Source organism: Rhinolophus sinicus, linkage group LG04 (genome assembly GCF_036562045.2).
Source record: "Rhinolophus sinicus isolate RSC01 linkage group LG04, ASM3656204v1, whole genome shotgun sequence".
In the NCBI taxonomy this organism is placed as follows: Eukaryota; Metazoa; Chordata; class Mammalia; order Chiroptera; family Rhinolophidae; genus Rhinolophus; species Rhinolophus sinicus.
This window is the reverse complement of record NC_133754.1, coordinates 42605241-42619671: the sequence shown is the minus strand read 5'-3', so window position 1 is coordinate 42619671 and position 14431 is coordinate 42605241.

The window sequence follows — 14431 nt, the reverse complement described above, 5'->3', positions numbered from 1 at the left end:
ACAAGTGTTACTTGGACACAAGCACTGTGATACTATGACAATCTGACAACCAAGACACCTACTAAGTGACTAAAAGTGAGTAGCATATACAGTGTGGATACACTGGACAAAGGGATGATTCCTGTCCCCGGTGGGATGGAGCAGGACTGCACGAGATTTTATCACACTACTCAGAACAGCGCACAATTTAAAACTTACATATTGTTTATTTCTGGAATTTTCCAATTAATATTTAGACCCTGGATGACTGCGGGTAACTAAAACCATGGAAAGTGAAATCAAGGACAAGAAGAGACTGCTGTATCTAGAACAACTAGCATATGCTTCTGGCTGTTGTCACTTCCCACCTCATTTATTATGTATTTGCTTAGGTTTCCCAACTGGAGTCTCTCCTCTACCCAATCAGGGAACACATTTCTGTGAAAATCTGGCTTCCCTCCCTTCTCTTTTGGCTTTGGTACCTTCTGCATATAATGAAGTTGAGATGTACTAGCATGCTTCATCTGTATTGATAATGATATCACACTCTATCTTGAAAATCCCTCCAATCTGAAGTCAACTGTTGTGTGAAACAAGTTTTTAATGTGGTAAATTCAAAATCAGGTAAATAAACCTTAGTTTTCCTGATGGATGAACATGTACAATTTGCACACATAGATTCTAAAGCAATTAAGTCAGAGTGCCTAAGGGGGTCAGACATTCAGCAGTGGTCTGAGGCGCTTAGCAGAGTGGGCCATTCAGGCTAAGTCTGAATCCAGGTCTACTACTCTTGCTTAGGGAGTGACCCTGGGCCTCAGTGCCCTCATTTGTAAAACAGAGATTAAAACTCATTGCTTGGAATGTTAATGAGTTAGTGCTCCACAGAGGAGAAGGTCAATAAGTAGTATCATCATCATTACTACCAGCAGCAGCATCACCATTTACATCCAGACAACAAGAAAGTAGCTAAGTGCTGTGAGCCCAGTGATTGTTGGTTATTGTCTGGATGGCAGAGAACTTTAATTTAGTTTAGTTGTAGTTGAATTAGGTTAGGAGCCTGGCCTGATGCATTCGTCAGTTGGGGAGATCAGCTATTGGGCCTGCTGTTTCTGGCTCCATCATAGAAGAGCCACTCATCACCGTGCCTCAACTTTTCATCTGCAAAATGGGGCTGAACACCCATGGCTACTCACACCAGCAATCATGTCAGCACTGCCCATCTTGCAAACTGGCGGTGGAAGAAGCCAAATTAGCAAGGCAGGGGGAGGTAGGACAGCCAGTGGGTTGCTGGTTGGAAGTTGAGAGCTGGAAATAATTCTCTGTGATCTATTGCCTGGAGAATGCCATAAGCCAGCTGCCCCGGAAAGATAAGAGAATTGTTCTTCTCCAGGCTGGGTGGTGCCTTTACCTCACAAAGAGTTGGGCTAGATGCTTAACAAGCAGTGCTTTTACAATGTGCCAAAGTCTGCCCGCATTTCATCTGAATTCCAATTTTCATCCTTTGCCACACATTAAAAATTATGTTAGCTCCTCCCTGGAGGAAGTAACCACACTTTCTCCAGTCCTTCTCAGACAATTTGTTCTAAGTGTAAAGATTTGGAGCCACGTGGAGGTGGGGACAGACATTCTGAATTAGCCAAATTTGAGAATGAAACAAAAAAAGCTTATAATTTAAAAAGTGGTGTAGTATCACTTTGGAAATAACAGTAGCTTTGCATAAGTATTATAATGTCCCTCATTCCCTCCTTCATCTGTTTGTTTGTATGCTTCCTCTTGCAGTCATACTCTGCCTTAATAGAAGCAAAGGCTGGAAAACTAAGAGAAAGAAAGGAAAGCAATTGGTTTTTAGCCCTGCAGGATGGCAGCATAAGAACGGAACTGAGCATTGTGATAGGTGATTTTGTGTCAACTTGGCTAGGCTATGGTGCCCAGTTGTTTGGTCCAAGGCAAGTCTAGATGTTGCTGCGAAGGTATTTTTTTAGATGTGATTAACATTTAAATCAATAACTGAAACTCTGACACCAATTCTAATGTGTGTGTTTTCCAACACCACCAAGCAATTCTCTGCAACCAGCTGGGTGTCCTACAATTTAACTCAATTCTGTCACTACCTACCTGGAGATAGCATCCCGTCATCCAGGTTCATGGCTCAGTCCCACAAGACTGCCACCACCCCTTAAGGTGCTAATCACAAGTCCAGAGTGTAACCTGTGCTTCTGATCAACTGCTTATAGATGCAAGGTTCCCACAACTCCTTAAATTAATTTGCTAGAGTGGTTCGGAGAACTCAGAGAAATATTTTACTAACCAGATTACCAGTTTATTGTAAAAGAACATAATTCAGGAATAGTCAGAGGGGAGAGATGAGTAGGAAAAGGTGTGGGGAAAGGGCAGAGAGCTTCCATGTCCTCTCTGAGTGTCCACTCTCCCCAAATCCCCAGTGTTCACCGACTTGGAAACATCCAGAACCCCATCCTTTCTGGTTTTTATGGAGGCTTCATTACATGAGTGATTAAATCATTGGCTATTGGTTGAACTCAATCTCCAGCCCCCTCTCCCCTCCCCAGAGGTCAGGGGGTGCCTGAAAGTTCCAAATCTCTAATCACATGGTTGGTTCCTCTGGTGACAAGTCCCCATCTTTAGTTGATATAGGGGCATTCAAAAAGTCATTTCATCAATATAATAAGACACCATTATTGCTCTCATCACTTAAAAGAAATCCCAAAGGTTTTAGGAGCTCTGTGCCAGGCACTGGTTGAAGACTAAATATATAATTCTTGTTATGCATCACAATATCACAGTAGACTGAGTAAAACAGATCATCTTCCATAATGTGTATGGGCCTCATCCAATCAGTTGGAGGCCTTAAGAGCAAAGACAGGTTTCCTGAAGAAAGAATTATCTCTGAGACTGCAACATAGAAACACTGCCTGAGTTTCTAGCCTGCTACCCTGCAGATGTTGAACTCAAAACTGCAGTATCAACTCTTACCATATATGTGTACACACACACAGACACACACACACACACACACACACACGCACGCACACTCATATTGGTTCTGTTTCTCTGGAGAACCCTGACAAATTGAAGTAGCTTCCTCTTAAAGCAAAGGGGAGACATGCTGCTCCCAGGAGGTGTGTAGAAGAGCTGCCAAATAGGGTTCATCCCCAAACATCCCCCGCTCCTGTCTTTATCCCACAATCTACCAGTTAGCCTGCAAATTTGTTTTGGAAAGTCACTGATAGGGACAACATTACTGAAATAAAGCCATAGAAGTTTCATGACCCATTAGTTTGGCAAATGGCTCAGGTTAGTTAGCTGGGCCCTAGACCCTGAAAAGAGAGACATGACATTGACTTTCAAAAATGGAGTCATATTTTGATACTCATAAGCCCTGAGATACAGGCACTTTAAGGGGATGAAATAGGAGCTGGAAAGGATGCCTAAAAGGAAGGCAAAAAGATGCAAGGAAGATAATTTGTTACATTTAGTAATGTTATGAGTAATCCCTACTATAATGTTCATAAAGCCCAATCTGGCTATCTTATCATTAGAAGACAAATCCCAACTCAAGTACAGCAGTGGTGAGTTGGGCACCAAAATACTGAGGTAAAGCCCCACATTCCTGACCCCTTCAAGTGACCCTACTGCTTACTTAAGCAAGCTGCCCAATAACTCCACACCATCGCCAACACTCAGGGACTTTATTGACATGTGAAGAGACATTTCAGGATCTTTCTACTTACCTAGGTTTTCCTCCCTCAAATCACATCCCTGGCAAACCTAGACCCTATACTGCATTGGGTTCTTGGCTTGGGAATAAAACTTTTCCTCTCAGTACACAATCTTTGTTCTCTTAACATTCTTTTTCTCTTTAGAAATAATTACACATCGGGGAGAGATCCAAGATGGTGGAGTAGAAAAACATGTACCTTCTTTCTTCCATGAATATATTAAAATTACAACTCAATTATGAAACAGTCAACCTGGAGAACCATCTGAAGTTTCGCTGAACAGAAGTTTTATAAATAAAGACATAAAGAAGAAGCCATGCTGAGACTTATAGGAGGGCTGTAGACACAAAACAGGCCAGCCCCAAACCTCTGGGGTGGTTGAAAAGCAGGAGGGACATTTCAGCCATGGAGATTCTCCCAAGACTAGTGAGGGACCTGAGCCCCACAACAGAATTCCCAGCCTGGGGAGAGGAGGCCCCACAACATCTGGCTGTGAAAATCAGTGGGGATTTCAACCATGCAGGTGGGATGGAAGGCTGTGGGAAACCCAGACGTCCTCTTAAAGGGCCCAAGCACAGACTCACTTGCAGGCACTCATCCTGTGTTCCGGCAGTGGGGTGGTCACTGGGGCGCGGGGGAGGGGGACATCCAAGGCATACAAGGGGCAGACTGAGGTGTCAGGCATTGGGGAAAGATCTGGAGGACAGTTGCCATTTTTTTTTGTGTGGGCTCTTTTTTTCCTGCAGCTGGCATGTGGGCACCATCTTTACTGTGTTGAGCCATCCCCAACAGGGCAAATTTGAATCTAACTGGCCTGGTGAGCTCCACTGCTACACCCTGCTGACTCATTTGGACCCCTCCACACCCAATTCCTACTTTCTCCTCCAGCAGCTAGCCCTCTGAGACCCTGCATCACCCATATCACATGAGGTTTTATCAGTGGCTTAACTTTAACACGTTGCATATGGCGGGGTTTAAATCCCTCATACCCCTCTGTTCCGGCAGGTTTTTAAAAGAAACTACTTTAAAATGCACTCTTCTCTTTAAAGTGTAAATGCTTCTATGTCATTTATTATTTTTCTATAAATAATAGATTCTACAAATAAATTATTCTATGAATTATTCTATAAATAATTATTCTACAAATAATTCAATAAAATATGCAAAGTAAAAAGAGTCAACAGTAAAAACGAGAATTCTCGTTATCCGTCCTTAACGCATGGCTCAGAAAAAAAACGAAGATTCTCGTGATCCGTACGCAACGTGTTAAGGGAGCTGGCTGGAGGCAGTAGACTGCTAGGTGTCCTGGCATTTTGTAGAGCTACCTGAGGCCCCATATTGGTGGCAGACATCCCCAGTTTGTAGCGTGGCCTCTCATATGCACCTTCAGGTTTAGCACAAGCAGCAAACAACTGAAGACCACTTTGTAGCTCCTACTAGGTAGTCCCCAGCTGGTCACAAGCAATGAATGACCTGGGTCTGAACCCGAGCCCCTTCCAAGAGTCCACAGAACCAACATACTTGTAGGTTGGCTTCAGACCACAGCAGAGCACCACCCAATTAGCCCCACAAGCAGCACACAAAAGGGTGGTCACAGCAGGCACCACAACCTGCTGGGGGAAATCTCAATCAGTGGGGTAATACTCCTGCACAGCAGCCAGTAAGCTGTGGATGTGGCCAAACACTACAGCCAATCAGCCTGAGGGTCAGTCCCACCCACTGATGTGCCAATAGCAATAAAGGCTCAACTATAACAGGAAGACACACATGACCAACAAAAGGGACACTCCTAGAGCACCCAGAGCAGGTGACCAGGGAGACTGTGACAGGGTCCCACAGGGCACCTAGTACACAAGGCCACCTAGCCAAGACTGGGAGACGTAGCGGATCTACCTAGCACCTAGAAACCAACACAGAGAGGAAACCAAATTGAGGAAACAAAGAAATACATCCCAAATGAAAGAACAGGAGAAAACTCCAAGAAAAGAACTTAAACAAAACAGAAGCAAGCAACCTACCAGATACAGAGTTCAAAACAATGGTTATAATTATGCTCAAGGAACTTAGTTAGAGCTTCAATAAAGAAATAGGAAGCATAAAAAAAGGACAATAGAAACCATAAAAAAGAACCAATCAGAAGTGAATAATATAATAACTGAAATGAATAATGCACTAGAAGGAACCACCTGCAGACTGGATGAAGCAGGAGATCGAATCAGTGATTCAGAAGACAAGGTAGCATAAAACACCCAATTGGAACAGCAAAAAGGAAAAAGAATGAAAAAAGTGAGGATAATTTAGGAGACCTCTGGGACAACATGAAATGTAACAACATTCACATCATAAGGGTACCAGAAGGAAAAGAGAGAAAGCAAGGGATTGAGAACCTGCTTGAAGAAATAATGACCAAAAACTTTCCTAAACTAGTGAAGGAAATAGACATAGAAGTCTAGGAAATGAGGAGAGGCCCAAACAAGATGAACCCAAACAGGCCCACACCAAGACACGTTATAATTAAAATGGAAAAGGTTAAAGACAGACAATCCTATAAGCAACAAGAGAAAGGCAACTAGTAACTTGTAAAGGAGATCTCATAAGATTGTCAGCTGATTTCTCAACAGAAACACTCAGGCCAGAAGGGATTGGCACAAAATATTCAACAAGAATATTTCTTTTTATCAAAAAGAAAGGACCTACAACCAAGGGTACTCTAGCCAGCAAGGCTATCATTTAAAGTTGAAGGACAGATAAAGAGCTTTCCAGGCAAGAAAAAGCTAAAGGAGTTCATCACCACCAAACCAGTTTTAACAAGGAATGTTAGAGAGACTTCTTTAAGACAGAAATAAAAAGGATCAGAATTATGAATAACAGATGGCAGTAGCTGCACGTCTATCAACAATTATTTTCAATGTAAACAGGTTCAATGCTCCAATCAAAAGACATAGGAGGACTGAATGGATAAGAAAATAAAACCCTCCATATGCTGCCTACAAGGGATTAACTTCAGATTGGAAGACACACACAGACTGAAAGTGAAGGGATCGAAAAAGATATTCCATGAAAATGGAAACAAACAAACAAACAAAAAAGCTGGTGTAGCCATACTTATACCAGACAAAATAGACTTTTTTTTTTTTTTTTTTTTTTTTTAAGGCTATAACGAGAGACTGAGAAGGACCCAGTAATTCCACTTCTGGGTATTTATCCGAAGAAACCCCAACAGTACTTCGAGGAGACATGTACATGCATATGTTCATTGCAGCATTGTTTACAAGGCCAAGATGTGGAGGTCATCTGGGTGTCTGTCAATAGAAGAGTGGACAAAACAGAGGTGGTACATATAACATATATACAGTGGAACATTGCTCGACCATGGAAGGGAATGGGTTGTTGCCATCTGTGTTGGCATGGATGGACCTGGAAGATATTGTGCTGAGTGGACTGTCAGAGAAAGATAGATGCAATGTGATTTCACTTATATGTGGAATCTAAAGAAGAAAATAGAAAAATAAAACAGAAACAAACTCATAGATACAGAGAACATATTGATCATTGCCAGATAGGAGAGGAGTTGGGGGTCAGTGAAAAAGGTGAAGGGATTAAGAAGTACAAATTGGTTGTTACACAGTAATCATGGGGATGTAGGGTATAGCATAAGGAATATAGTCACTAATATTGTAATAACTATGTATGGTGTCAGATGGGTACTAGATTTGTTGGGGTGATACATGGGAGAGGGTTGGGGAGCAAATGAAAAAGCTGAAGGAATTAAGAAGTGCATATTGGTAGTTACAAAATAGTCATGGGGATGTAAAGTAAAGCATAAGGAATATAGTAAATGACACAGAAATAACTATGTATAGTGCCAGGTGGGTACCAGAGTAGTCAGGGAGATCACTTCTTAAATTATATAAATGTCTAACCACTATGCTGAACACCTGAAATTAATATAAAATAATATTGAATATCAACTGTAATTGAAAAATAAAAAAAGGGGGGAAGGTGAAGAGGAATACAAATTAATTAATTGATTAAGTAAGTAAAGGAAGAGGAAGAGGAAAAAAAAACACAAAAATAATTACCATTAATTTAGTTTCTAGTCTCTTATACTCACTTATAGCCCTCTGGAGTAAATATCGTTCCATTTTGCAAGTGAGGAAACTGAGGTTGAAAGAGTTTGCCCAAATGTCAGCCGGCAGATTGGAGCCACTGACTGCTGGCCCACTAGACATTCCAGAAATGACAGAACAAGAAATGCCACAGCTCAGACACCTTGGCATAAGAGGGATTCTGTGATAGTGATAGTGCCCCCATATACAATGGGAAGCAAGAGGAGAAAAGAGTTATTTAAAATGAAAACCAAGGGCTCTTTTTGATTTTAAATGCAGATATGACATTAATGACACGATAATCCAAGATTACTAACTCACTGCTCCTAATTAGAACTTGCATGTCTTTACTCTTTGACAGATGCAAAGAATTTCAAAATATAATTCAACCCTCCAATATCCTAGTGAGGAGGTGGCATTATATTCATGTTACAGATGGGTGAACTGAGGCCAACAAAAGGCAAGTCCCTGAAAGTTAACTCATGAATCAGTAAGAAAACATTAAGGAAACCCTGTGCTTCTTTGCTCCTCTGTGCTTCAGCTCCAAACAGCTCAGAGTAGTGGTCTAGAATTTTTAAGGGAGGAATCAAGATTGAATGTTGTTAGGAAAACTTTCACCCATATTTATCCATCAAAATATCTAAAACAAATTTGTGAGACAATAGAATAAAAGTCAGTTTATACATGCTGTAAGCCATGGTGTTCGTGGCAGTGGATTTACCCATGGTTTCTGCAAACTTGCTTAGCCATAGGATTTGCTGGTGGTATTTGTTAATAATGTATGTTTTCTGGATCCTACCATAGAGAGTGATTTGGTAGATCTGGGGTGAATCTTAGGAATTTGTATTTTTGACAAGTTTCCCAGTAACTTTTTATAACCAGGCAAGTGTGGGAAACACTGTCTTAATCATTCTGTAAACACTTCTGAAGCCTGTGGTTTATGTGTCTGGCACTGTATTAAGTTCAGTCAGATATACTTAGAGCATAAAAACCTCAAAAGTCTTTTTCACCCCCTTACTCAATTTAATGGAGAATGCAACACATGTTTCCTGTACACCTACTCTACTGAAAGCCTTAGCGGCTGGGCTGTGTGTTACAGCAGTAACAAAGATAAAGAAGCCAGGAGAGACAGACAGCTAAACAATATGCTGGAATAGCATGGGATGATAATATAATAAAGGTTTGTACAAAGCATTCTGATCAGGGAGACAAGGGAGCAAGTAGTCTGGCTGAAATGGAGAGAGAGGAAAATGTATAACAAGAAGAAGACCTATGAAATGGGTTTTGAAGGATGAATAGGAGTTCGTTCGTTGGGATCACATTACAGAAAAAAACAGAATAGCACAAGCATGAGTAAAGGAATATACATATGTATATCTGTGTGTACACATATATTTTAGTCATGACCCTTTGGAGACAGGGCAAGTAATACAGCATGATGATAGTATAACTCTATGGTAAAGCGTGAAAGAACTGATATGCTAAGGTTTTTTTTTAATATCCTTGTATGTCCTGTTCACTCATTCAACAAATAGGTATTAAGTACCTGTTGGGTGCCAGATACTGTTTTAGGTTCTGGCCAGTTCTGGTGATTTACCAGTTCCAAACTAATTTTTTGAAATACTTTCTTTGGCTTTTATGTTCTAGTGGGAGGAGAAAATCAACACAAATAAAATATATAGGATGTCAGATGATAATAAATGCGAAGGAGGAACAAAAGATAGAGGAGAGGAATAGGTTGTGTATGGATGAGGCCTTGCTGAGAAGTGGTATTTGATTCTTGTTCTGAACGAGGTGAGGGAGGGAGCCCAGTGAGGGAAGAAGTTTCCCAACAGAGTGAAAAGCAAATGGAAGGCCTTGAGCTTGGAATTTGTCTGATGCCTCTGCAATAGAGAGAGGAGGCCAGAGTGTGTAGAGTCAGGGCAGATATGAGAGAGTGGTAGGTGATGAGGTTAATAAGGGGATAGCAGGCAGAGAGGAGAGGGGCCTGACTGAGAAGGGCTCTCTAAGCTACCTGGGTGGATTCTTGGGTTTTTTCCTGAGTGAAAAGGAATAGCACTGGAGGGTTTTAAATAGAGGAGTGACATGGTCTGATATTTGTTTAAAGATGTGTCACTCTGAGTGCTGTGATGAGAATGGCATGTGGGAGCCAAGGGCAGGTGAGAGGAAACTAGAAAGAAGACCACTGAAATGATGTGGCTTAGGTGTCGGTGGAAGCAGCCCAGATGGTACCTACGGTAGAATTCCTGTTGTCTTTTAGAATGCTAAAATGGTAGCTATGGGGCATGACAGAAAGAAGGCAGTCGAGTATCGTGGACCTTATTCTAGAAACCATTGCAATGGCATTACCTGATCTACGGTTTGATGAAATCCTTCTGGTTTTCACCTGGAGGGCAGAAAAGAGATAAGAAAGGTTGGCCAAGACTGGGTCTGTGTACTCCAAAGAAGAAATCATGGTGAGAGAAGTTTTCGAATAACCTGCTGCAAAATTTGGTGACAAATTAAAAATTTTTTGTGTGACTGCTGCATGATACAATGAGAGAGTGGAAGTCAAATTCTTGGTGGGAGAAAAGGTGGGTTTGGCTTTATTTGTTAATCTTGAGATGTCTAAAAGACTAGGAGCAATTTAGCTTTGCCACTTAGGAAGGAGGAAGTGGCTCAAAAGTTGTGAAGAAAGCTAGTGATTTTGGATACTGTGCACTAATTTTAAAATGAGATTTCCAGGTCTTGACAAGGATAATGATGTCTGCAATACATAGTGCTCATATCTCTAAATTTAAGCATCAGGGGAGCTTTGTAAATACAGGGAGATAAAACAGTCCTGTGAGAATGAGCGTGAATGTTGGGAATGGGTGGAGGGGAATTGTGTGGTCTATGAGAAGTTTCCCAGCCTCCTTGAAATGGCCATACACTACCGACAAACTTCATTACTCATGAGTTTTGTCTTTGCATGCGTGTAATACACATTCATAAATTGTCTGCAGTTTTAAAGCATGTTATATGGATCCCCACAAAAATCCTCAAACAGTCCTTGGAGTCCTAATATGAGCGACCTGGCATTATTTTTTCCCATTGTGCATGTAAGGATCAGAGGCTATTAATAGTATAAATGTTTTCTTGACCAAGGTAGGCAGAAGTCAATGCCACTTTTCCTATGTCTGTGGTTTTACGCTAGAGACAAATGAATAATATATACAAATTCTTTCTTTGAAGTTCCTTTTTTGGGGGGAAGTTTTTCTCCTTAATTTGTGTACAGAGACTTGTCCCTTGTTTTCCAAATGAATTAAAAATAACGTCTAATGGAAATTTGCCATGAGCCTTATAGGATTAAACCATGGGGGAGGTTATTAATAGATTTCATTGTGGGCAGCGATTTTGTCCCAGGGAAGATTATTTAAAAAGATGAGGACATCCCCTCAGCTGTGAGAAGAATTCCCCATTGTCACTCATAATGATGCTTGTTGGCTGGAGGCAAAGTCCCTTTGTGTCCACCCCATCATTTGGCTATACCAGCTCTGGAATCCAGATCGATTCAGGATGTCCAAGAATTCTACCTTTGTTAGAGAGCTGAACTCTGTATATTTCATCTAAATGTTGAAATTTCCATTATAGTGTAACTAAAAGAATCAAAGCGACTCTAGCCCAGAAAGGGGAGGCACGCTCAATTTTGGCAGCCCTAAAACAATCACCACCACCTTCTGGGGAGCTTTCACAGCTATTGACCCATGTGATCCCCCAATAGCCTAAAGCAGGACACGGGGCAGAAGTGTCACGTGTTCTAGTTATTCAAGGACTCTGGAAATAGAAATGGGAAACTCAGCTCCAGTCCTGGCTCTGTCATCAGTGGCCTCAAGAAAAAGAATGTCCCCGGAGTCTATAGGCAATAAGGGCCACTCTCACCCACAAAATTACAGTGAGGGAAAAGTGAGAATGTACCTATGAAATCATTTGAAAAGGAACATAGTGTTTTAATGTTTTCTGAGAAGGGAAAAGAGGAAGATTTTGTTGATAATATTTGGGAGGTAAGAAAGGGAGAAACTAGCTCAAGAATGGAGGAAGTTTTGTGCACAGAAGGAAACACAGATTTAAAGAGAGAGCAGGCCTGGCTAATTGTGGTTGGCAGCCTTCTAAAATGGCTCCCAATAGTTCTTGCCTCCTGGTCTCCCTACCTTTGTGTAGTAATCTCCTATCCTTGATTGTTGACTGGACAGTGACTTGCTTCTTATACACAGAAGATGGCCAAAGTGATGGGAGGTCATTTTTGAGATTAGGTTATGAAAGATTGACTTCCATCTTCGGGCACTTTCTCACTTTGCCTGCTCACCTTGATGAAGCCAGCTGCCATTTTGAGAGCTGCCTTATGGCAGTGCTCATGTAGCAAAGAGCTAGGAATGGCCTCTGGCTAATAGCCCAGGAGCTGCTGATGGCCCAAGTGCCAAAGTACAAGAAACTGAAGACCACCTACTATTATTGAATGAGCTTGGAAGCAGATCATGCCCCAGTTGAGCCTCAAGGGACCCATGGCCCCAGGCAAGACCTTGACGGCAGCCTTGAGAGACACTGGGCACACAGGCATCCATCTTAGCCCTGTCTGATTCTTGACCAACTGAAACTGTGAGCCAATAAGTGGATGTTTTGTTAAGCTGCTAAGATTTGGGATTTTTTAGACAATAGATAGCTAATATACCGACGAATCTGCAGTAACCTGAGATGGTTTTGGAAGAAAAAAATGAAGGGTCTTACATAGTGAACATAGGAAGTGATTAAACATGTGACCCTGAAATGGAAGAAAAGGAAACAAACAAACAAAAAGGCTTCAAGAAGCACAGGGAAGAGAATAGTGAGCAATGTGTGGAAATAAATGAAAGCCAAACAAATAAGAACAGGCAGAGTCTACTTTTTCAAAGCCTGTTGTAGCAAGGAGTCAGCCACCATCACTTGTACTTGGCAGAAGAGCAGGAGAACTTTCTAATGGGAAAAGTGAAGGCTCCAGAGGTGCCCTATCAGAGGCTGTTGGCCTGGGAAAGAAGGAGGTGGGCTATTAGGAGTGAGGTGTCCTATTCCATTGGTTAGTAGTGCACATTTGGCTTTCTCTGATTGGTCCTAAGTTGGAAGTGAAGACAAAAATTAGGGAAGGTGTCAGTTATTTTTCAAGTCCTGGCCATTTTGGCCTGTTGTTGTAGAGGTTATTGTTTAGCTTCCTGGATTGTTGCTAGAGATGGTGGTCTGACTTCCTCCAAGTCTGAACTCTTATCAGACTGGCTCCTGGGGTGCATATCAAGGAGTGACTTCCTCGTTGGTTACTACAGACTGTGAATCAGAGTTCTATTTTTATGTATTGTCTGACCCTTGTCCATTTGTATATTTGGTTTCTCAGAAGGAAGAGTAGCTATGAGGAAATGGAGTACCTGAACTGAAGCAAGGAGATCCCCATAAATGGACTTACGACCTGCCTAGTCACAAAAGAGATCAGGAGAACCTGCTGCTTTTTTTCACAGGCTCAAAGATAAATCCATCACAGGGGAAGATTTGGCTATACCATGCTTCAGAAATCTGGACCCATGACAAGCCACTGGCTCAATTTAAAGTGCTTGTGACCATGTTTTAGCCACACCTATTTCTCCTTTCATTGCTTGGATCTGAAAGCAGATTTGCAAAGCCATTTCTACAACGCACTTTATACAGTCTTTCATATTGTTTGCTTTGCTCTCTGTCACATTTCTCTCCATAGAGCCAGCATTTAAGTGGACTGTTACCACTGCAGTTCTTTTGGTAGAACCAGTCCCGGGAGAGTCTTTACCTCCACGATCCCGAGTTGCGGTGTAGCTTTCTTTACTGGACCCCTTTTAATGCAATCTTTTTTCACAGTCAGACTGTGGCGAGGTTTCCTTTTCTTTTTTTCTTTGACTTTTTACCTACTGCTTAAGTGGGAAATTACGCTCCACATAGGAAAGTAAACGCTGTCTCATCCTGTTGCTAGAATAAAACATTATCTTGCAACTTTGGTCTGTAGGGCAAAAATCTCCATCAGACCAACACTCCCTCTTAGTAAGCAGTGACTTTCAGAGGGGTCTGAGGCCTGGATAATAGCAGCAGGGCTTGCAATCTTGCCAGTGCTAATGAGGGTCACATCTTACCTGACTTGAAGGCCTTCTGCAGAGAGTTAAAGCTTCCCCTGCTCTAATTAGCAATGGCTGATGGTGGGGGAAGCCTGTACCTTTAAAGGTACCTATTCTAGTGGTTTAAACAATGCAGAAAAAAAATATTTGCGGGCCCAATGGCAAAGATTGTTAATTAAAATAGTGACGATGCTGATAAGAGGAATGACAAATGGGGGTCCCTCTTTAATGAGAATGGTCACATTCTCTGCTCCCTTCTCCCCTTGCTCATCAGGAAATAGCAGAGCAGAGCCCCCAGGAGACTCCTGCTCAATTAGGCCCGCAGGCAGTAAAAGCTGCCAAAGGCCTTGTGAAGAGAAAATTTAACCACTGAATTTGGGAGGGAAGGAGAACAGGCACAGGCTTTAATGGAATGTGCCACTGGCACCTGCAAGTCCACAGCTGGTGGGACGCACCAATTGATACAGTTCTCAAAAAGGCAGGAATG